This window comes from Phalacrocorax aristotelis, chromosome 3 (genome assembly GCF_949628215.1).
Source record: "Phalacrocorax aristotelis chromosome 3, bGulAri2.1, whole genome shotgun sequence".
NCBI lineage: Eukaryota > Metazoa > Chordata > Aves > Suliformes > Phalacrocoracidae > Phalacrocorax > Phalacrocorax aristotelis.
Window position 1 is genome coordinate 126,559,094 of NC_134278.1, and position 24,375 is coordinate 126,583,468.

The following is a 24,375-nucleotide window of genomic DNA, read 5'->3' on the forward strand; positions in this document are numbered from 1 at the left end:
ATTCCTTGGAGGTACAGAAATGCATTACTTTCCGTCTTCTCACCTTCCCTTGCTTATCTCCCCACAAGAGTCAGTGCTTGTGGTGCTGCAGGAAAGCTCAGTTTCAGCAAGAGCACAATGAAAACTGCCACTCTCACAGATTCTCCCGAGTTGAACTAACAGAAGCAGTTGGTGAGAAGAGATGGGTAAGTCAGTGGAAGAGTTTGATTTCTTGAAGCATGGGGTTTGTCAGCGTTCGGGAATGCTTACTCATGAAGTCAGCAGGGATAGGAGTGATATGACTTTCACCTTCACTCTTCTTTTGCGTCCCTGGAGAACTGCACCCTTCCTCTGCCATTCATGCCACAGTAAGTTGAGTTGAAGGACTGTGGTGGGGGAAGCAGTCTGGCAGTGGAAACTTTGTCTATACATCCCTTCAGGGCTCTGGCTGTTAAGAGGGAGAAAGGGAAGATGTAAAATAAACACAGAGACACCCCTTGGTTTATCTGAAATATTTTTTTTTCTTCACTTCTTGCCCCTGCTTTTTCTGAATCAGGGTTCGATTGTGTTGCTGCCAGAGTCCCAGGATACATTTTATTCTTGGCACTATAGATGGGCATGCGGTGCAGATACTGTAATAGCTGCAACAGGTTACTCTGGAGCTTTTCTGTTAGTGACTTTGCATGGCAACAGATGCCACTTAGTCATATACATATACATAGAGGTTATTTAGTCAAATACAGTCCACTTTCTCATCTTGGTGGGTGCATTGGATTTGCATTTACAGCAAAGACTTTTTAAAAGGAATGATCCACGTGTAATATTTATTCTTACTGGTTTTATTTCAAGTAGTAGGACCAAAATGCATGGAGATGTAGCCCACGTGGCCCGACTGAGCTCTTACAGAACAATTTTACTACTCCTGTGTGTGTATGGTGCAATACTGTGGTTTGCATAGTTGGTGTGTGGAGAACTTAGTGTACTATTTTACCAAAGGTGCTAAATAAACCAATTTGCAGCATCGCTGGCAAGATTTATAATTCCCCAGCATCTGAACCAGCAAAAGAATTCAAGCCCTCGGGCATCCCCGTGCCCTCTCTAAAACACTACCAGTGGCTAGCTGCACAAAGCGATGGGTTAGCACGGTGTTAAATGACTGCAGTTTGGTACTCATGCACCTGTTCTTATCCCCCAAATACCCCCCTCAGGCAGCAGGGGACCTGCTAGGATTGGGTTGTGCTCATAAACGTCAGGGATGCAGCTGTGTTGCGGAGATCTGGGGTGGTGAAGTCTAGGAGTTTGTGTTCCCTCAGAAAGCCATTTACTGAGGAATCAGATGTGCAGTGTTGCGGCTTTGAGGAGAAGGTGATTTTTGTATTAACGGTTCTAAAGGTCTTTAAATGAAAAACAAGCAAAAAACCCAAGCCACTTGCAGCCAGTTACTTAAAATATTGTTGTTGGGTTCACTGCAGTGTCGTTTTAGAAAACTGACTTTGTTTTTGAATGTTGTGCAAGGGTTGGCATTATGTCACAGGAGTCACAGGAGCTTTTATTGAATCCTTAACCTTTACCAGATCTAGTTCAAGCTCTGTAAACAAGCATATCCTATTAGAGGGAATGAATCATAAATAAATCCACTCCACAGTGTGCTGAAATTCCTACCCTCTTTCTATTACTGAGTCTTCCAAAATGTTTTGTTAGCTAAATAAATACACCTGTAAAATCTTTGAGTTTATTCTCTGTGCTTTAACTAGCAGCTGGGTACGTTTACAGAGTTGAATGGGTTATTGATCAAAGGTTTTAATGGCACTGTTGATCAAGACTAATTCTTTTTGGCATTGGGGAGAAATAGCTGTAGATAAAATGGAAGAGAATGATACCTAGATTATCACTTCAAACTTAGTTAAGACTTAACCTGGATGCGTGTTGATGTTTTTTGCATTGAACTTGCCATCGCTTCTACTAAGTCCCGTATGCTTTTACTGAAAGTGAAGCAGTACATGGAAAGAGGGAAAGAAATAGGCCTTGAGACGTATACTCTCCATCTCTTAGCCTGTAAAACTATCAGGGAAAAAGCTACTTTGTTTTAATGGTATCTATTTTAAACTGATTTACATTCACCAGGGCCAACCTCTTAAGGTAAAGGATACAAAATAAGGTGACATTTTAAGTGTGAGAAACCTGAGATTTTACATATGAAAGCCTCTTGGGTTTTTTTTTTTTTCTGGACTAACTGGGCTACCTAGAACTGATCCACTTAAACTGATGTGTTTCTGCTTAGACCTGACCATCAGTAGATTAGTCTCCGGCCTGAAAGGTATCTGTATAGCAGTAGGTATAAACTAGCCAACTGTCTTTGACATGTGTGGACAGTACAGCAGCTACAGATTGGCTAAGTGTTTACTCATCTCAGAAGTCCTGACTTACTGCATTCCTTGCTTTTGTTCTCTTAGTCTCTTTCTTTCCAGACTCTGCTTCCTTCTTTTCTCTAGCAGATGGTAGCACATAATTGCACACATCAGCTGTAGTGTCTTTCTCCTGCTTCCTGTTGTTTTCTAGATTTTTCTTCTTTAATCTCTTCTCAAAACTTTAATTCTCATTTTTTCCCTTTCTCTTATCAGTTACCGCATTTGTATGTGGATGTATTTGTTTCCTGCCTGTCCTGTCTTAGATAGCCAGTGGAGGTATAAACCTGCTTGTCAAAGTCCGGGAATGAAATCCTGAATCTCACCCAGGTTTTTCCTCTGTCCCCACACAGAGGCTGGGAAGGGGGCAGGGGAGGGAGCAGCTTCATCTTTTTTTTTTTTTCTCCCCCAGGTTTCTCTTTCCCCTATTGTGGACTCTGCTGATCATCTAAAACTTCATATAAATCTGAAATTTGCATCCTTTACTGGTATTGCAATAGTATTGGGAGATCCCAGTCACCGACTGGGTTCTGAATAATCACTGTGCAAATGGATGTCTGATCTATCAGCTCTTCCTGCCTCTGCTCCCATCACACCCAGCACCACCCATCTCCTAACCCTACCCCGTACCTTTTATTGGTAGGAGATGGAATAGACAGTTTAACAGTCCCTGTTATATCCCTTTAGTTTTTGCTTAATTCCCACTCCTCCGCAACCTGATGGATGAGCTACGGTTCAGATTGCTCCATTTTAAAGCTCTCCCGTCTCTACCAGTAGGCCAGCGGCATGTACTGCTTCTCAGCCACCAGTGGCTTAAAAATTTGCTTTATTGGCTGCACATTGTGAAAGCCTGCTTTTGTGCTTTTTCTTGAAATTGTGGAGTTACAGAATTGCTCATTTTTTACTCTCTCCCTGCCTCCAGTCTTGAAATAAACTGACCTCATCAGAAGTACTTTAACTGCTGCTTGTAATTCCCTGAATGCTCATCAGTTTTCAATGTGGTGATGCACGCTAGAGGATCCTGGAGCTTTCTGAAGACCTTGAGTGCTCTGGATTCAGACTAGTCCAACTGTGCCCTATGAAATTGGCTTCTTTCAAAGTTAGTAATGCTCCTTTAGAAAATAATCTTCTAAGAGTGAGTGGATTTCTCATACCCTGCTGTTAGCTTTTCTAGAAACTAGAAAGAAGAGGCTCTCTGCGCTGGCTGTTTATTTATGTAGCAGCTTTCCTACAAACCTGTTGGATTAATGGTACCAAGGAAAGAGAATGTAACTAAGGAGCAGTAATCAGCTGATGGAGCTGAAGCTGTCAGCACCCCTGTAGCACTGAGAGGGGCCGTGGGAGGAGAATTGGTAAGTCTGAGTTTCGCAGATGCTGTTTAAAACAGCATACAGGAGACCCGAGCAAGATTTCTGGATGTTCTGTTATATCTTATTCTGCAAAATATAACCATGAGGGTGTGTACAGCAATAAGATGACAGATGAAAATAAGAGGTAGAGAATAAGGACTTAGCAACCAAGCAGGTACAGAGAAGTGATGATGGTGGCAGAGGGCAGGTAGAAGGAAAGTGAGCACAGAGGCACCTGCAGGGCTCTGCTGCAGCTGGGATGAGTCCCACTCTGATCAGAGGACCCAAGAGCTGCAGCTGCCATTCCAGGCTGAGGAACGTCGGTAAAGCCGGGAGGGCTTTGCCTCAATTTGCTTGTGGCATGCCCAGTTACAGAGATCCTTCTCTGTCATTCTGGGGATTTATTTCACTTACACGCCTTGAATTTATTTCTTGGTAGAAAATTTATGGATCTAATTGGTTCCTGATGGATGCCCGTATGGGTTTGAATTTGTCACTGAGTCGTGGGAAAGTGCAGCTAGGTCTGTCTCAGTCTCCCAATACTCTCTTGAGTTGCTTGACTTTGATATAGAATATGACTGATGCTCATCCTTATCAGTTCTTTTCCTGACAGCAGTGTTTCTGTTGGCAATGGTGTTTTCTTCTAGACGAGCGTTCTGGTCAGTGAAGGATTGTAGGGTGATTCATGGTTACTCAGCAGCCCACAGTTGTTCTGTCCCTGTTGGGGTAGAGGCCTGACATGCGATGAGTACAGTTTGACTTGTTGTTCCTCACAAATGAGCGTTTTGGGTCCCAAACAGAACGGACTGTCTGCTGCCTCTAATGCAAATAACCTTTAGACTGAGAAGCACAGTATCCAGAAAAGATACTTGTTTATGGCCAATGAAAATGTGAACATTGCTGAGATTCCGGCAGGTTCTCCTACTAGAGAAAGTTAAAAAGATACACTAGTTTCTGAGGGGCAGCTGTGTGGTGATTGCAGCTTTGAAGTGTGGCATGAACGTGGCGTGTCTGAGGGTGGGGAGCACCGCCTGTGACTACTGGGAACTTCTCCATACCCCTGTGTCTTAGGTTGTAGTTCAGCGAACACTTTTGGCTGGCGCTGCCGGAGAAGTAGTCGCTCTTCTTTGCCAGCACAAGTATTTACATGGCCATCCTGTGAACTGGTCTGGGGAACTGATCCATCTGAAAAATAAACTGGCAAAAGAAGCGCTCCTGGTTCAGTGTTAGGATGTTTGTGCTGGCACAGGGGACTGGCAGATGGTGAGACTTTCTTTCAGCAGCAATGCAAATTTATGCCAGCTTAAAGTGTTTGCCAAACTACAGCCTTAGTTTAACACTTAACGACTGGTTATCCCAAAATTTGCCCATGAAAATTTGAATGCAGTTTAAGAAATCTTTGCTAGCTATGTATTATTTTCTTTCTTAACCTTTCTTTTCTTGGTTCTTCCATGTTCAGTGTGAGACTCAATTCTTGCCATCAGAAATTCATTCTTCTGTCATCCAAGGATCTTCCTTGTGACAGTTTTTTACAGAAGCTTTGCTGGTCTACCCGCCATGTGATCCCATGTAACGTGTACAAGGAAGAAAGTATTTTTTTCCAAATGAAAACTGATTTCCCCCACCAAGCTTCAAAACCAACGTACTTGCTAGATTTCTTATCCTTATTGGCTGTCCCTATCCATTATTCTAGAAATTCATTAGCATCAAAGCAATTCTTGGTTTCACTGTTTCAAGATGGAGCTAGACTGGCATCCTCTGCGATGTGCTGCTGTTTGCTGCTGTTAAGGAAGGGCCCTGCTCAGCTGCATCCCCTTGTGTGCCTGCAGCACTGGCTCTGCTTCAGGGGCTCTGTCTGAAACGGGCAATTTCAGTACCATCTCACTTTTCTTGTCCTGTTCCCTCTCCGATCCCTGGTGCATTAGGATAGCTCTGTGAAATTCTGGGTTGGCTTATTGCTTGCTTTTTTCCAGTAATTTTTGACTGTGCAGCTGCAGTTAGTTTTTGAGTTGTTACTGTTCTGGAGATGAGGAACCCGTAGCCTTGTGGTTTGTGCACATCGGTGATTTCAATATGCTGTGGGTAATTAGTTTTTTTCCTGTCAGTGGTATCAATGATTTTCGGACCATGTTGCTTTGATGTGCTACGCTCTCTCTCCTGCGCAGAATGGGCTAAATTCAATACCGCCCAAAAATCAAGTGGGATACTTCTCATCCTAGCTGGTACAGCTCCAGAGGAAGAGCTGTCTTCCCTTGCCAGTGGCCTCTTGGACTGAAATTCCTAGGAAATGATGTCCTGCCAAGTCATAGGACTGTCTGAACAGCAGCTCTCCTCCGATCTGTGGGTTAGTGGTATCAGTAACCTTGACTGGGTGTTTGAGAGATGTTTTCCCTTTTTCTAGGTGATACTTAATTTCTGAACGGGTTGCCAGCTATTTTCTGCAAACAAATAGGCAGCATATTATTCTCTTTCATTATATTTACCTGCATTCATGGTGTTTATAATTCCGATGTGGTGTTTAGACCATGCTGGTTAATGTCTGACGGCTTTTGGCTTCAAGAGGCCGGGTTGGTATTGGAAGGTTGCAAAATGCTGTCTTCCTAGCTGCTGCCATGTTGTCCTGTACTGAGTGCTAGTGTCTATGTATATACCTGTAGGTATGTACATAGTATACTTGAAGCTAGTAAGCTATATCTACCCGTAACTTAAATGAAGGCTTTCTGCTGCAGCAGAAAGGAAACTTGCCTTATAAAAGGGAAAGGGGTACTCGATGTAGAGCAACAGTTTCTCCTTGCCCATCCAGAAGCTAAAGAGGTTTTCTTTAGGCTCCTTGGAGAGCTCTTGTACAAAGACAGTATGTTTTTCTGTTCAAAACGGAGTTTGGGACTGTTGCGTGTTGGTTAGTTAATTCTTCGATGGGATGCTGATGAGGCTCCCTGTCGCTTGTGCTGCTGTATTTTGTTACTTTAGAGTAAGGGAGTGACTGTGGACAATCCAAGGACTGTGCCAGTGTTTCTTGGAAATAAATTTACTCGTAATATATCAATACAAGATCTTTAATCATTGGCATGTTTTTTAAACTACACTAAGGAAATAATACTTTGAAAGCAGTTTTTCAGTGAACAGAACAGTAAAGTTATTCAACTTTGCAGCTACTACTGAATGCAGTAATTGTTATTTATTATATCATTTTTGTCTTCCACATTCGTGACTTACTACTTGGACCCTTCAAAAGAAGGACTAATGCTGGTCTTTGAGGCCTTTTGAAAAAGTCATTTGGTGCTCATTAAACCCTTGTAAACTCCTTCCAGTTTCTGAAGATTGTCGGTTGATGATAGCTGATCAAGCGTATTTTCAGTGCAGGCTTGTGCCAGAATTAGCTGGTAAATGGCAGTCGTAAGCTTCAGGTCCAAAGCGAATTCACTCTCTGTTCCAGGGCAGCGTCTGTCAAAAACAGAGCAATGCTTTTATGCACGTAACAGCTGCTTACACTTGAAGTCTTTCTTGTTCTTTGGTATTTAACTTAAAAGTACTCAAGAGTGTTTGTGTTAGCATGTAATGTTATAAATAGGAATTGGGTAGAAATGTGCATGCCTGCACGTCTGTATGGACTTTGTGTGTGAAGGTAGGGTGGTTATGAATATGCTGTGTACACAGTGCTCTAACGAAGAGGTGAAGTCTGTACCTGTAGGGTAATTAATGGGGCCTAACGAAAAAGACTATTTTATGCCTGAGGATTAATTTTACACATCAATTTAGGGTCAGACCAGCTCAGAGCACATAGTTTGACCATGAAGGCATTCTGGACTGTACAAATGATGTACAGCTTTGCGGAGATGCTGCTTGCTACGCGGCCCCAATGTGCTGCTGTGAGAGCAGAGCCTGAGACTGCCTTCCCTTGTTTCACCAAAAACAAGTATTATGTTGAAAATGATACAAAGGTGAACACAGTGAGGGAGTTCAGGAAGCTGTTCTCCCTTGTGGTCCTAACAGGGTGGGGGATTTGTTGCGTTGATTGTCAGATGACCGTAAGAAACTTTAAAATGCAGTAAACTGGCTGAAGACTTGAGGGGTTTATAAGTATTTGCTTGGTTTGGTGTGGTTTTTGGTTTTAGTTTTTTTTCTTATATTTCAAGATATTTAAAATCTGCTCACAGGAGGAGCTTGTATTGTCAATTCACATCACTTTGTTCTGTTGATAGCTTAAAATTCTTGGTGAAGTGGCAGAGGCTGTAGGTTTCTCTGCTGGGCATACTGTTGCTGCGGCTTGCTGACCTTCTGGTGTGCCAGGGTCTGTTATCTTCCTGCTTGCATAGTTCAGAAGGTTGCAACTATATAGTTAGAACAGTCCCAAAGTTACTAGTCAACTTAAACGAAAACGCTACAATAGACTAACCTGACTATTGTGATAATGTGGAATTGAAATCACTATAGATCAAAAACTTGGTCTGTACTCATTTTGAGGCAGAAATTCTCATACGTTTAAGTAATCTGCGCTGTGAAAAAGCCCAGGGGTGCAACATGTGAAAGGTTTCCAAAGCAGTTTGGAAATAGCAGTTGGTTAATAACATACCTATCTTGTTTCTGCTCTCTGTCTTGTTGAAGCATCTGTTCAAGCAGCTAACCCTCGCCGTGGACGCCGAGTTCCCTCAACAGCTTCTGGTGTATTCAAACAGCGTGTGGTCTGTGCTCGGCTGAAGGCATCGGGCCCTTCCAGTTCCAGCAGTTGCTGTGTTGTTGTTCAGGCAGCTGGCACGCAGCCTTGCTGCTGTGAGAAAGGAAGCTGTGACCAGTTGATAAGGGCATCTTAAACCGACTCAGTTTCAGCTGGCATATTATATGATGCCCAGTGAAATAGATGTTGCTTAATTGTACCTCTGTTTGGCTTAACCTTATTTATGTCTCCTTTAGCCCCTATATGGCAGAGCATCAGCCAGTCAGTAGCACTCTTCATAGGAGTGGATTTGCTTTTTCAGGTTGTACGGGGAGAGACTGAGAGAGCTGGGACTGTTTATACTCAAGAGGAGAAGGTGCGGGGGGGCTGTATCAGTGTGTAGAGGTACCTGATGGGGGGAGTGAAGAAGAGGGAGCCAGGCTTTTCAGTGGTGTCCAGTGACGAGGCCATGGGCACACTGAAATGTGAGATATTCCACTTAAACGTAAGAAACGCTTTTTCCACTGTGAGGGTGTTCATACAAAGAAGCACGTTGCCAGAGAGCTTGCAGAGTGTCCGTACTTGGGGATATTCAAAACCTGACTGCTGGTCACCCGACCTGCTGTGGGTGACCCAGCTCTGAGCAGATGATCTCCAGAGGTGCCTGCCAACCCCAGCCTTCCTGTAGAAGAAAAATACTGCAGTTTAGAGTGGAGGAGCTATAAAACAAGTTGGTTTTTGCAGCCTTTTAAGATAGGGGTTTTTTTCAGCAGTGGCACAGTCAGTGGTAAGTCCTGCTTATTGCATCTCTGAGTGAAGTGACCAGAAGTCTGTCTTCCTACTAGAGGTCATTTGCGTCTTAAATGAACATTGTGATTGGCTATGTAAATAAAATAACAGTTTGAAGTATTCCTGGCTTGAATCCCTTTTGGTCATCCTGGTGGTCGCTTGTACTACTGTCGGTGCTGCTGCCCCTTCGCTCTTTTCTCCCATGTTGCCTGTTTTACAGTTCATATCCGCATGTGCCCATTTCGGCCTCCTGTCCTCGGACAGCTTGCTGATTTAACATGTGTATGCTTCACAGACTGATTTAAGCAAAAGTTTAAGAAATGAAAATAAATTATTTATCTATGGAAGGGTGTCATACTTTTTCTCCAAAATTATTTTAGTGTCATGTGACAACTTCTATAGTGAGAGAGCATAGTGCACTAGGGATAGCTATCCTTTCTCTGCTAGGCAGACAGAAAAGTGAAATACATTGTTTCAAAGCCACAAACTACTAAAAAGTGCTTTACTTTAGTATTTCCCTTATTTACTCTAGGTTGCAAATTTGTAACAAACATATGGACAAAATTATTTTCAGTACACTTTAGTTTTATTTTACTTAAGAAAAATGCCACCCACTTAACATTTAAAAACAGTATCAGAGAAGGGTGAGGAGGGAACTTCTGAACAGGAAAGAGTCAAGCTCATAATTTGTCAGGCTGTTGGATAAATCAAAAACCTGCAGCTCTCAAGTTATAATCCTCACCCCCTATTTTACCTTCTAGCCATTCTTCTTCCGTCTGTATTCCCCACACATACTTGATGCTCCTGCCCACTTCCCTCCTGCCTGTGCTCCCCTGGAGACCTCGGTGCGCAGCGGCGGGTTCCTTTGCGACAAGGGGAGAGGAGAAGGAGCAGGTACCAGGAGAGGCGGGCTGTGTCCCCAGCAGGGGTGCAGAGGACTAGGTTTGCCGCAGTTGCTGCTCTCTGCCAGGTATTCAGCAGTTGCAGGCACCCTGTTGATGGGCTATCCTCCGCAAGGACTGTGTTTGAAAGATAAGAGCCACGTGCCTCCTGGGAGATGCCAGTTTGACCATCCATGCCCTCTATCTAGTTGAAAATGGAAGCCAGATGGAGTTGTGCTCATCTGAAGTGACCTTCTGTATGAACTAGATGCTAGGCTATCCCTGAATTGTAGGTTAAAGCTGTGTGTTTTTGAAAAGTATTCAGTCTTACTGTAAAAAAAAATAAATTAAAAAATGCAGTGAAACACCATATAAACCAGCCATTATCACTGTTCAAATGCTGATAACCCACTCTGCTCAAAACTCACACTGTTTTTGCACTCTGGCTAATTAGTTTCAGACTCCAGCAATTTGCCTTCTCGTGTTTGCTGGATGGGAGTTCCTCCCTATTGGATGTCTCCGTTTCGCACAACTATTTGTCATCTATCTATGTTCATACCATTATATATTTGTTGTAAATATAAATAATTGGTATGTGTATGAAGCTTTGAAATGTATATAAACTGACATTTTTGTATACCGTCCACCTCCTGGCAACTGAGGAACTCTGAGCCAGAGGTTGCATCTGGACCACTGCTTGTAATACGCACGGATGGATGGACATATTCACCATTAATTTATGTAATCTTGTTTTAAAAGCCATTTGTACTTTTGGCCTCTGCAACATCCTGTCACAACGAGTCCCACAGTTTGATTAGATGGAAAAGGAACTTCCTTTTGTTTAAAACCAGCTGCCTGGTGATTTCAATGTCTCCTGGACTCTGTATTGTGAAAACTCACTTCTTAGTAGTTTTTCTTCTTACGGTTTTAGAAGTCTGGCATTTTCTTCCATATATTTTTCAGCTGACAGTCTTTCCCTCCTAAACTGAAGAATTGTAGTGTCTTTAGTATTTACTCAGATGGGTACTGTTCCATGTTTCTGGTCATTGCTGCTGCCCTTCTGTGCAGCTTTTGCTTTTCTGGTTCTGCTAATCCCTCTTTAAGGCAATCAGAATTACAGTATTAATGTACAAGTACATAATGAATGTGCATGCTGGCATAGGGCTGTGTTCTATGTCGCCTTTCCCTGTCTAGTGACTCATGACACTTTAGCTGCCTCTGCTGCTGTGCGGCGGTGATGTTCTTGGGAGAGCTGCCTGTATTTACTACAGTTTTTTTCTAAAGTTATACTATCCAGTTTAGAAGACGTCACTATGTATAAGGAGACTTTTATTTTTTTCCCAGGGAGTATTCCTTTGCACTTACTTTACTGAATTTCACCTGCATTTTATTGTCAAGCACTTGGTTTCCTTTTAGCCTTCTGTGCATCTTTCTGCGGTCAGGGCTAGGATGGATTACGCAACATCTATCGTGTTGCATGTAAACATTGCCACTCTGCTCCTCACCTGCTCTTCCCAGGTCACATATGAAGAATACACAGGCCCGGTGGGGATCCTGCTGGTAATTCTAATTTTTCACTGAAAGGAGGTTAGGTTGCTGAGTGAAATTCCTATTGCAATTTAATACTTTATTGCTATTTGCTTTGCCTTTTCCGGTACTTTGGAATGCCTCGGGAGTTAAGATCCACGCTTAAAATTTTTTATACTTAAAAATGTCTAATTTTTACATCAAAATTAATGCCTTGAGTAAATTTTTATTAAACCTCCATTATAGTTTGGAGAAAATGACATGTAGTGAGTCCCGAAGGCCTCCTAACACCTGGCACAGACTCAAGAACAACACAGGAGTTCCTAGACTGGAGTCCTGACTTTGTCATTTTCCTCAGCAAAAATAGAAGACGGGAGTGGTCTCTCTTAAGAGCCAAAGGCTACGCCAAAACGATATTGTAGGCTAGATAGGTATTAATAAGATAAACATCCATTAGTTTTACCTGTTTAGTTCTAAACTTTATAAAGAGCCTTGCAAACATGGAAAGTAATATTCCCCTATTGGACAAGAAAAGAAGATATGATCTGCTACCTTTATTTTCAGTATGTCTTCTCATATAGCAACATGGATGTTGCAGAGGTGTTGTTTCTGATTTTTACTTTATCCTGTGCCTTTTAGTTTTTCTAAACACACATTCTGCTATTTTGAAGGTACATCCACTGGAAGACAAAGCTAGTAAGAAATGACCTTTCCTCACCACTGAGGCTTCAGCTTCTACAGTTCAGCTGGTAATAGCTCTATAGTAAAATCCCAGAGAAAAACTGCCTTAGAATGAGGGAGAATTCCCAAAATACTGTTCTCTTTTTCTTTTTTCTTTTGTTTTTCTCCCCAGTTTGGGTACAGCTTTCCACAGGGAGTGAAGGAATTCTTCAGGGGTTCAGTGAAGAACAGAATCTGACAGTGACAGGAAGATGGAGTCCCTTTGAGGTTTATCCCTTTGAAAAACTCCTTACACTTCTTCTTTGTCAGCTGTCCTTCATTTGCAAGGAAGAGTTATCTTGGCTTAGAAACCCTTAATTGAGGTTGACTTTACAGGAAGGAAGGAAATTCTTCCTTCTTTCTTTACAGTAAGAAAATTCTTCTTTCTGGAGTAACTTTCAGTAGTCTTGCTGATAGCTGCATAGCATTGCTTGTATTGGTCCTGGGAATAAAATATATTACAGTCTTTTTACTGGCACTTGAGGGTTTGTGTGTTTGCCAGACTGGGGGTGCAGGTGATACGCTTGAGGGCAGACTGCCATTCAGAGAGATACAGGCAGGCTGGAGGCGTGGGCCAACAGCAGCCTTAGGAAGGTCAGCAAGGGCAAATGCAAAGCCCTGCACCTCAAGAACCCCATACAGTGGTACAGGCTGAGGACCAACAAGTGCTGGGTGAGGGGGATCCTCACCTCCCCCAGTCTACAGGCTCTGTTCCTGGTAATGCAGCCTGGGGTGCTGTTGTCCTTCCCGGCTGCCACGGTACGCTGCTGGCTCCTCGTGAGTGTCCTGGGCTATGTTGGTGTTGGATTGCATCCTAAGATCTGTTGTTTAAAACTAAATTCACAAATAGGAAGACAGTTTTTAAGTAAGCAGATAATATTGTTATGCGTTACTGCCTGTATAGACCTGAATCCCTTTCTGTTCATGTGGATAAGCAATACAAAACTAGTGCTTTCCTCTGAAGAATTTATAATTAAATGTAAGCTAACTATGAATATATGATAATTCTGTGTGTACCCACCCCCCATCAAAAACTAGGTAATTGTTTAAATCATGAAGTAAGTCAATTCCATCTGGAACTAGTGGAAGAATTTTGTTAGGAAAACTGTAGTTATCTATTGTTACAGCACCTGCAATTTGACTTGACTTCTCATTTGTTTCTAGTTCGCTTTTTTGCAAGGCTGCTCCATGTGAACATTTTACCTGGGAGGCAGGTTATGTGAGCAGCCTTTTGCACGCAGTGGTGGACGTGAGCACAATAGTACTGTGCTGTACATGGAGTGGTGGCTTTCTTATTTTCAGTTGCAATTCTGTGTGCTGAGAGTAACCTCTGATGTCTGAGATGTTTTGTAGTGCGGTTGATTAAGGGACAGGAGGACACAGAAAAGCAATTATAACTGAGGCCTGATGGGGTATTTCAGTCGTTAGTTCTTGCAGCTTGATTTCATGGGGTTAGTAGCAGGGCATTCGCAATTAAAACCTGTGCTGTGGAACTTGCTCCCATCGTTATTGCAGCCCGTGTTTGGCAAGTGCCTCTGCCGTCCATGGGCTCTTACCCGCTCCTCCTCTTCCTTCCTCTTCTTCCCTTCATCCTTTCTGTGGCTTCAAAATTGGTTTTCCTCTTCTTTGGTTGCACATCTCAGATCAGGTGAAGACTTGGAGAGGATACAAAGTGAGTTCTGGGATCTGTAATATCTTTAGTGTAAAGGTACAGGGCCATCTACTACATGAAACAGAAGTTAGTAAATCAGTTGGCTGCCCGTGGGTGATTTCCTGAAATCCTGCCTCCTATTCAGAAACTACTGTCCGCTCTTAGTGTACAATAAGATATATGTTTCAGAAGATCTGTTGCTTATTTTCAGTAATGATGTAGAAATTTCATTTTAAAATATGGCCTGTGGCTGAAAAATACACTTCTGCCAGCCCTGAAATCTGAAGTGATTGCCTGCTGACTTGAAGGGGAAGTTGCTTTCTTGTATAGAAACCAGGAATCTAGTGTTTTGCAGAATTGGTTGTTGTTCCACTTGTTCTTTAGTTCGCATGGTACTCGGCATTATTTTCCCCCTTCAGGTAATGCAGACTTTTGTCAGTGCTGCTGTTCCTTCTGGTGTCTTTTTAATTTGTCTTCCCTCTTGTTTCACTGTACATCATCTATCAGTTGTTTTCACTGCTGTTGCTGAAGATGATGAATTCATATCCTTGAGTAGTTTCAGGGTGCTTGCAGACTGAGGCAAACAGTTTTTCATCAATTATAGCTTGCATATATTTTTTTAATATTTTTTTTTTTTTCATTACAACTTAAAGCTGGGAACAGGCTTGGAACAATAAAACTTAAGCTCTGCCGATCTTGTGTGTAGGTTGCATAAATATGTCCTATGGAACAGTCCTCATCGTCTGACATGACACTCTGATCTAGGGTACTGTTGCTAATCCCTGCAATCTCTCCCCAGTGAGTACAGCAGATTTTAAAGCTCTAACTGTCCCTTGGTTTGCCAGAAAAGTTCCTGCTGATTGAACTTTTTGGGACAGATGGGAAAACCTTTCTGCAGAAACATGAAAGAATGATGTGTGCATGTCCTTTCTTGAAATCCATGACTTCTGGGTGGGATGTGGAACAGTGTGCTTCCCTATTTTAAATAGCATTGCTTTTAAGACGGTTAAGAGTGCGTAAGTACTGGCTGCATGCGAACTCAGCCAGTGTTAGGGTTTCAAACTTTCTGTGTGAGCATTTGGGGAGAGAGGTCCTGGTTCTGTGCTCTTCTGAGTGTCTTGAAAGATGAAAAAGATCTCAGTGACAAGTTATTTCAGAGGGGCTTTCTTCTTGTTCCCCTTAACACCAGGTTTCATACACTTACAGCGTTTCTTCTTATGTCATTGCTTTGTGTGGAGTTTGGGTTCCACCACCACCTGATTTTGAGAGTGGAGGTTGAGGTTAGTATCCTACTTCTAACCGTGATACTTGCTGACTTGCAGTGATAGCAATGGTGATTGGCAGGAGCCTTGACAGATGGCATCAGCAGGTATTTTAGTTGTTGTTCACAGGCAAGGGCCAATCAGTGGAGAAGCCTACTTGCCTTTTAGGAAGGGTGAATAGTTTGAATATAGCAAATGTTATTTTTATTACTGAAATAGTGGCAAGGAAGAAAGTAGGTAACTTTTTGGCCTGGATTGGCGGTTTTCATAGCAGTTTCCTAATGCCAAGTATAAATGGACTTGAAACAAACCAGATGGGTTCTTTTTAATCGATTGATAGTTGGTAATGCAGCATGTTTTATTTCTTCCAAGGCATGAGGGTGATGTGTTTTTCCATCATGTTGGTCTCATGGGGCATCAGTGGTTGTGATCAGTGGGGAGAGTGGGGAAAACCCTGTTGGAGCAGCACCAGGGAGCTCTGCTCTCTACAGGAGGTCCTAACCTGAAGATCATCATGTGGCTTCCAAGAGCCTAAATTTGCCGTAGAGTCAGCTGAACTGGCATTTAAGGACACAGTGAGGCTTTTGTATTGGGCAGGCGAGGATGGGCAGTTTCCTCCAGTGCTTCTTGCTGCCTGGAGTCAGTGTTGGGTACATTCAGATCTTTCTCGTGCTCGTGGGGCCACACCACGTACTCCTGGAGCAAATACATCGCATTCCTGAGCTGCCCTCCTCCAGCAGTTGCACCCAGCCGGCGCAGCCTCCCCCGTCACGGCAGAACGCCTTCTTAACCTGAAAGAGCGTGGCTGGCTCTGCTGGGACATACATCAAAGGGGTGGGTTTTGGAGTCGTTTTTCTTACTTGCATGCCAACGTCAGCAGTCCTACTCCTGGCATTTATGGTCAGCTCTTAACTCTGTGTGGCCACAGCTGTTCCTCAAGGCTTTCCTTGAGCACTGATGGGAGCCTGACACAGCTGGAACACCCGTAGATTTGTATAATGCCTGCTTACGTTTGAACTGGATACACTGGGTGATCCGGTTAAAACCAAAAAACCCCAAGTGTTGTTTATACCAGCTGGGAGACAGGCCCTATTACAGTGTGATGGTGGGTTTATAAAGAAAGAAGGGCTTGGATGGAGACAGTTTGTGTGAAAGCCCATAAAAAGCAGCATGGGCAGAGTCAGCATTCCTTGGATTTAAATTGTAGGTGACTTGAAAGCATATTACAGGCTGTTCCTTGCTATTTGGCTTTAAACCTTAGTTAGACTTTTGTGCAGTGTTAATATAAATTAAAGCAGCGCTTTGTCTATTAGCATTTCAGTGCCTAGTTATTTGGTTTTTTAATTTATAAATAATTTCAAAGAATTGTCTGGACTAGAATAGTAGGACTGAATGCTATAGTGTATGGTGTGAAGTTTGGAATAATGTGGGCATGCTGAATCATGCATGTCCCCTTGTAAATAAATTTCCTCAATATACTGTTAATGGCAGTAAATCCTTCTGCGGTTAAAATCTAGAGGTGGTAGCTGAGACCTTGACTTCGACACTTCAGTAAATGTTCGTGTAGATGCAGTAAACTTAAGATACTTACAGTACACAAGTACCTTCAAGTATCTGGCTAACCGTAGTACTAAACATGTAATCCTATTACCGTGCAGTTGCACAACGTTCAAATTCATATAAAGATATCTTTCCTGGAAGCTAAATTTGGTTATATGTTTATTTTGCCCCTTAAAGCAGAAACAAAATTACAGTTTTAAGCAACAAATTAAATAACTAAGTCCTTTTTTAATACACATGAACACAGATATACGTAAACATCCTAATATTTAACAAAACTATCATGTACAGTTCCTTATCTTCTGTAGGGAAGAAGTACCAGGCTTCTCACTGTGGTATAGTTTTGTGGGGAGAATGGTAGCGGTGATGAGTGATATTCTTTAAATGGCAAATCTCTCAGCCATTCACTTTCACAGATATCACAGTGAGGATTTGTTTAAAAATAAAAGCAAAAACCAACAACCCCTTGCCCACCCTTAATGCATACGGTTCCTTCCTCCCCAGCCTCTCCTGGTATTAAGTAGTATAAAAAGTCTCCAGCTTTGAAGTTTGGGCTAGTGTGCATGCTTTATTTTTAAGGTAATATAAGTTCAGCTTATCCAGTAGATCTCACACAACTAAACAAATACACTGAGCATGTGTAATAATCTTAAAATAGGTAACCATGCTTTTTCATGTGTCATCCAGCAGTGTGCCTGCTGATGTCATGTGGTTGGCTCTGGAAATCTGGTGTGCGCAAATTACTGTCAGAATGTATTTTGAGTGATGTAGCTGAATGAGGCTTAACTTCTTACTATTTTAGTGCACTGTTGTAATTTGTTTTAGTGTTATTTATAGTTCTTAAAGATGTTGCTTCTCTGCACTCTTTCTGAATGGTTAGTGATGAAATTAATAAGTTGATTTCTGATTATCACAGAATCACAGAATGGTGGGGGTTGGAAGGGACCTCTGGGGATCATCTTGTCCAACCCCCTGCTTGAGCAGGCACACCCAGAGCAGGGGGCACAGGAATGCGTCCAGGTAGGGTTTCAGTGTCTCCGGGGAAGGGACCCCACAGCCTCTCTGGGCAGCCTGTGCCCCTGCTCTGGCACCCGCACAGGGAAGGGGTTTGTCCTCATGTTCAGGTGGAACTTACTGAGTTCCAGTTTGTGCCTGTTGGGCACCACTGAAAAAAGTCTGACCCCATCCTCTTGACACCCACCCTTTAGATATTTATAAGCACTGGTAAGATCCCCCTCAGCCTTTGCTTCTCCAGGCTGAACAAACCCAGGTCTCTCAGCCTTTCCTCATAAGGGAGATGCTCCAGTCCCCTGATCATCTTGGTAGCTCTCCGCTGGACTCTCACCAGTAGTTCACTGTCTCTTTTGAACCAGGAGCTCAGAACAGGACACAGTGTTCCAGATATGACCTCACTGGGGCAGGGCAGAGGGGGAGGATAACGTCCCTCGCCCTGCTGATCACACCCCTTTTATGCACCCCAGGACACTGTTGGCCTTCTTGCCCACAAGAGCACAGTGGTGGCTCATGGTCAACTTGCCCATCTAACCTACACTTCCTAAGCTTACCTATGAGGATGTTATAGGAGACAGTATCAAAAGCCTTGCTGAAGTGAAGGAAAACATCTGCTGCTCTCCCTTCACTGACCCAGCCAGTCACACCATTATAGAAAGGCTGTCAGGCTGGTCAGGCATGATATCGTCTCTTGGTCCTCTGCGTGCCTGGAGATGACCTCCAGAATGAACTGTTCCATCACCTTTCTGGTGATGGAGTTGAGGTTGGCTGGCTATAGTTTCCCAGGTCCTCCTTCTTGCCCTCTTTGAAGACTGGAGTGACATTGGCTACCCTCCAGTCCTCAGGCACCTCTCCTGTCCTCCATGACCTTTCAAAGATGATGGAGAGTAGCTTAATGACAGCATCCACCGGCTCCTTCTGCACTCGTGGGTGCATCCCATCAGGGCCCTTGGATTTGTGAGGATCCAGTTTGCTTAAATGATCTCTAACCCAATCCTCCTCAACCAAGGGAAAGTCTGCCTTTCTCCAGATTTTCTCTGTCATCTCTGGGGGCTGGGATGCCTGAGGGCCAGCCTTAGCATTTAAGACTGAAGCAAAGAAGGCGTTCAGTAACTTTGCCTTCTCTGTATCCTGCATCACCAGGGCACCCACGTCGTTCAGCAGCGGGCCCACTGTTTCCCCAGTCTTTCTCTTACTACTGATGTATTTGAAGGAGCCCTTCTTGTTATCCTTGACTTCTCTTGCCAGGTTTAGTTCCAACTGGGCCTTGGCCTTCCTCATTGCATCTGTGCATACCCTGACAATGTTCCTCTATTCCTCCCAAGTGGCCAGTCCCTTTCTCCATGTAAACCTCCTTCCATTTGAGCTTTTCTAGAAGTTCTTTGCTCACCAGTGCGAGTTTCCTGGCTCCTTTGCTTGAGTTCTTCCTCACAGGGATGCACTGATCTTGAGTTTGGAGGAAGTGGTACTTGAATATTGACCCATTCTCTTGGATCCCCCTACCTTCTAGAGCCCCAACCCATGGGATTCCTCCAAGCAGGTCTTTGAGGAGGCTGAAGTTAGCTCTTCTGAAGTCCAGGGTTGTAATCCTGCTTGTTGCCCTATTTCTACCACGCAGGATCCTGAACTCCACCAACTCATGGTCACTGCAGCCGAGGCTACCACCAACCCTCACATCCTCAACCAGACCTTCTTTGTTAGTGTGAGGCCCAGCAGCACATCTCGCCTTGTTGGCCCCTTCACCACCTGTGTCAAAAATCTATCCTCAGAAAGTTGCCTAGTCTCATGCGAGAGCAGAATGTTCTGCCCTGTCTTGGGGGCGGGGGAAAGGTTTTAAAGTATTTATTTTCTAAATTGTATTGTTTATTTCAAAACATTTATGATGTTGAATTAAAAACAGACTCTTAAAATTTGTGTTGATTGACTTACTTCTCTGTCAAATTTTTGTACAGCGCCAAAACACTGAGTCACCAGTCTGCTTCTGTTGGAGGGAATGGGGAGTCATCCATGGAGGCCAGCCAATTCTGCAAACACGTTTTACATTATTCAACAGTTGTTTGAATCTGAAGTGTACTGGTGAACTTATTTAATCATAATGCAGACAGATTTAGGGTGACACAAACCAAAGTATGCTTTAAACCCTTCTCAGCTGCAAAGTCGAGTGTTGTGTTTGCTCCTAGGCTTTTAAGAGGTAACTTTCTGCCGCTGGTGACAGTGCTTTTCATCTATGTTCTTTGGGAAGCCTCGATTAGGTATACCTGGGGGATTTCTTTGTTTTTTTTAAAGGTTGTAGTAGATTTTGATATCAAAACTATCAGAATGTGTCGTGTTGAACTTTAGGGGAGCTATTAGTGCTTTGAAACACTAACATAGCTTGGATGTGCTTACATTAAATCTTTTTTTTTAAGGGAATGCAGGTGGTTTAGGCTTGAAGACGTTTATATTCAGAGATGCATTAGATAAACTTTACTTTTTTTTAATATCCTGTATACTCTTTATTAGATTTGAAACCAGTTTTATTTTCCTAAGAAGCTGTTAGCTTAAGTTAATGGAAGCTAGGCCTTCATAAGATTGAAGGACTGCAAGGGTGTCTGTACCAATTTCACTGATTCAGTTTTAAAACAGCACCTTTTGGTCAAACTGACACAATTTTGAGAATAGGCGTATCTTACCTAACTTGGCTAGCAGCCTGGAAAATGTCAGTTTGTGTTAACTACTAAGGAGGATACAATCTTTATTTTTCCCCTGAAGCTTGTAAGCTGATTCAGTGATATCTTCTCTTTGCCTTTGGAGATTTGAGACTTGCAACTTTACAAGCTCAGCAGAGAGAACCTCGTTAATGTTTAAATGTTGTTATCTCAGTTTAGTAGTGATGGGGGCTGCAGGACTTCAGCTGGGAGTTAGGAAGTGTATTTTAGGTCTTCCTGTTATGTCTGTCTGTAACACTGGTTTCAGTCACTCATCGGTTCACCTTTTGAGATGCATTTCTCTGATTGCTCTGCTTTCCTCAGAGCTCTGTCAAAGCCTCCGTGTGGGGGTGTGCCTTCTGTCCCTGTGGCAAGAACCAGCACCATCTCTCCCAGGTCAGTGGCTGTTGCTTGATAGTTTTGTGGGAGCTTCTCTGTCCTATGTGAGTGGTTTTTTTGTTTCTTGGATGTATTCACCCAAGTGTGAGCACATCCCACATTCACAGTCACTTCCTAAGTATCAGAGTTAAGCAACTGCAGTTTGGGGTTTTTCCTGTGCCATTTGGAAGAACAGATGAATTACGCAAACTTGTATGCACATATCTTCAGTGATTCAAGAGCTCATGAACATTTCTTAGAGCCTATGCGCATGCGTGAATGAAAGGAATGACATTTGGAAATCAACTTTGTTTGATCTTGCTGTTGAGCGCAATTAGAATTGGAACAGTAAAGGGGAAGTACCAAACTTCACGTAGCTATAGCGAAAAATACCTGAGCCTGCTTGCTGAGTGGCTCCCTGGTTACATTCAAGGTGTTTGGATCCAAACTCCTTGTGGATCTTCTGGTCCTAGAGTGCTGGGCTGAACGCGGCCCCTAACCAGCATGAAAGTTTCCGCCTTCTGATTTGTGTCAGTTTTCTAGGATGTGTGAAGTGAATGTCATAAGCAGGTAAACGTCGTGTAAAGCTGAAGACAGGAGTAAAGCAGTGACTTAATTTGAAGAGAAGGTGAAGAGCCCGCCGCTGAACTGTTAGGTTGGCAAAGCTTTCTCTGAACTTCAGTCTGGGAAATCAACGTCTGATTGGCAAGTTAGAAATAAGCAGCGCTGTAAAAGCATTCATCTGTTGTGCCAAACTTTTGATGGTATGTTATGTTGCTTGATTTTGTACACTTACGAAATGCGGTTCTACCAAAGCAACTAGAAGTCTTGTATTGGCCATTGGATTGAAAGGTCTGCGTAGGAGTGAGGTAGGTCAGGTTGCCATTAGTTTCTGAACTCCCTAGAAGCTCGTGGAAGATATACATGTACATAACCGTGTGCTGTTCTATAAACAGTGTAAGCAGCTATGTCAGTGGTCAGTCTTTCCTCTCTCCCTTCCTATCCGAGTTTATTTTTCGTCGCTGTTCTCAGTTCAGTTTGCCTTCCCTTTGCCAGCTCAAGAGCTGGCAGCTTTGCCAAGCCTACTTTACCGTTAAAACTTCTGCTGCTACCTTCAGCAGCCACAGGAGAGGGGAGACCTGCACTTGTTGTCCTTGCCTTCAGTTGTTTTTTCCTAGAAGAGCAGCTTACTCTGTGCTTGCCAGAAGATGACCTAAACAGCTGGTATTTGAAGTAGTTGAGGTTTTCTGGGTTGTTTGGGTTTTGTTGCTTTTTTTTTTTTTCTTCCCCATCTGCAGTTAGGTAGTTTACCGTTTCTGCAGGGAAGAACACAACAGAAGCTAATACCTCACACACCTTTGCTAACAGACAAATTGAATGGCTGTAGTGGTGACTTAGTATTAGGAGAGAGGGTTTGAAGATAAATGATTCAGAGGTGCTGCAATGTGTCAGTCTCTCCTTTACTTAGCTTCTAACTCAAATTTACAGATTCCCATTCTCTTCTGGGGATGTGTGAACTACTGTGTTTAATTTTTAAGCCTGTAAGCAGTAGTTTACTTTTTCCCCTTGCAGGTTCTCCAATTGATGATGTTTGCAAGGAATGGATTTTTAATGAGGGAGTCTTTGCAGGGGCTGATATTTTTCTCCAGCTTTCCAAGTTTCAGTGTTGACTTGTGTGAAAACTTGGTTCTCTAGCCTTGCTTACTAGATCATGGAGGATACCAGCATGAAGTTTTACTCAGATGAAAGTTAGTATAGAAATACTTGGATTAGCTGTGTCCCAGAGAGCTTATTTTATGCCTTTCAGCTTCCTCTGTTTTGGATAAGGCTGACAGAAGTTTCTCCCTGTTGACAATTCCTTTCTGTTGCAAGTTTCTATCCCTGCTTGTCGAGAATTTGCAGAAGAGGTAAGAATCCAAGCCAAGTTGTATGTACCACATTAACATGTTTGTCAGTAATCTTGACACTGCTCACACAAGGTAGTTAGTACCAATACAGTCGTCTTTTCCTTCAACTTGATTATTTTGAACACCGTGTGAAAAATCTTGAGTGTGACGTGTGCTTCAGCTGAAATGTGTTTCCTCAGGACTGTTGTTTGTCAGGAACGAATTCTTCAACCAGAAATACATCGCAGATGGACCAAAGAGGGACAGGTCAGGGTTTTTTTTCCCTTCAGTTCTTCATTCCAGTGGTGTGTGGGGTTTTTTGTTGTGTTGTTTTTTTTTTTTTTTTCTTTGAATAATCTGTCAGGTGACCCATGCCAAGGATTTCCAGCGAAGCCTTTGTGAGAGCATCTGATAAATTTTGGTAGGAAGTCATCGGTCTTGTGTTCAGACGTCTTGTTTTGCTCACTGAGATTTGCAGTTCCTTCAGCAAACAGCAAAAGTGACATCTCCTTGACTGATGCAGCTTTCTTTAATCTGAGCTAAACAATAAAGTTATTTCACATTAATAAATTAATATGACAGAACACACATCCTCTCTTCATTTTGTGGTTTTTTTCCCCCCTGAAGGAATTTTATGTTGTCATGTAACTGGTATTTTCCCCTCTTTCCTAAGAGTTTGCTATTATTGCTTCCTTTCTTTTAAGGAACAATACCTGAACTTGCAGGTATCCAGCTGTGAGAGGAATGGAAAAGACAGAGGAAAAAGCTTCAGTCTGCTTACCTGCAAGTCTGCCTTCTTTACACGTGGGTGAGGCTGTCATTCTCTGTGAAAGGAGGTTGAGGCTACTCCCAAATGAAATCAGGTTTTCAGCTGCGCTTGATGTGCTGTGCCTCCCAGGGTTGAGTGACTTAGCTGCTGCCTCTTTACATAGCGAACAAAACCAAATGGGCTACGGATTATTTCCTCTGATGTTACCTTTGTGCATTTAATTGTTAATTAGAGTAATGGCTGACACTCTAAGGATGCTGATGCTTAGCAAAAAATCTGTGGTTTCAATTAGTTCTTCTGTTAACAACTGTTCGTTTGAGCTGATGGCCTAAAGTTAATTATCCAGAGTTAAACATTTGCAAGTAGAACATCTGTATGTGAATGAGCGATCGGCAGCTTCTTAAGTGTGTGAGTACTTCAGCTTGATAGACACAAATTGGGCGGATCACAGAGTGGTGAGGGCGCTTTCATGCTATCTCGATTACTCATGAATTCCAGAGGGTATCTTAGGACAGCGCTTATGTGCTAGGCATGAGTGCTCAGCCTAAAAGAGAGTGCTGTTGGGTTAAACGAGGTTAATATTAAAAGTGTTTGCGAAGGAATCCAGTGGGTGAACAAACCCAGTGTGTGACTTAAATACATTCTTTGCAGAAATTAAGATTACTGAATGCTTAAAAATTGTAATGCTGAAGAAGCACCGAAGGGGAGACATCCTATTAAGAAAATGCAAGTAATGCCTTGAGTTGAATTAATTGATTACTGTTATGGGAGAACTGATGAGACAGGTAGCTCTGTGTTTTGGAGAGCCAACAACTGTATTGTTCATAGTCTAAAATGTTAAGGAATTTTGGACATTCTGGTCTTAAA

The 24,375-nt window shown here is 42.8% G+C and overlaps 1 protein-coding gene and 1 long non-coding RNA gene across 2 annotated transcripts in view; one reads left to right on the forward strand and one right to left on the reverse strand.

Moving 5' to 3' along the window:
- The window catches only part of EGLN1 (egl-9 family hypoxia inducible factor 1), a 39,828-nt gene that overhangs the window by 2,911 nt on the left and 12,542 nt on the right, over positions 1–24,375 (forward strand). The window lies entirely within an intron of this gene.
- Positions 6,774–10,190, reverse strand: LOC142055486 (uncharacterized). The gene is made up of 3 exons (XR_012659948.1): positions 9,931–10,190; positions 8,307–9,069; positions 6,774–7,177 (listed from the first exon to the last, which is right to left on the reverse strand). It is a non-coding gene; the product is annotated as an uncharacterized LOC142055486 (long non-coding RNA).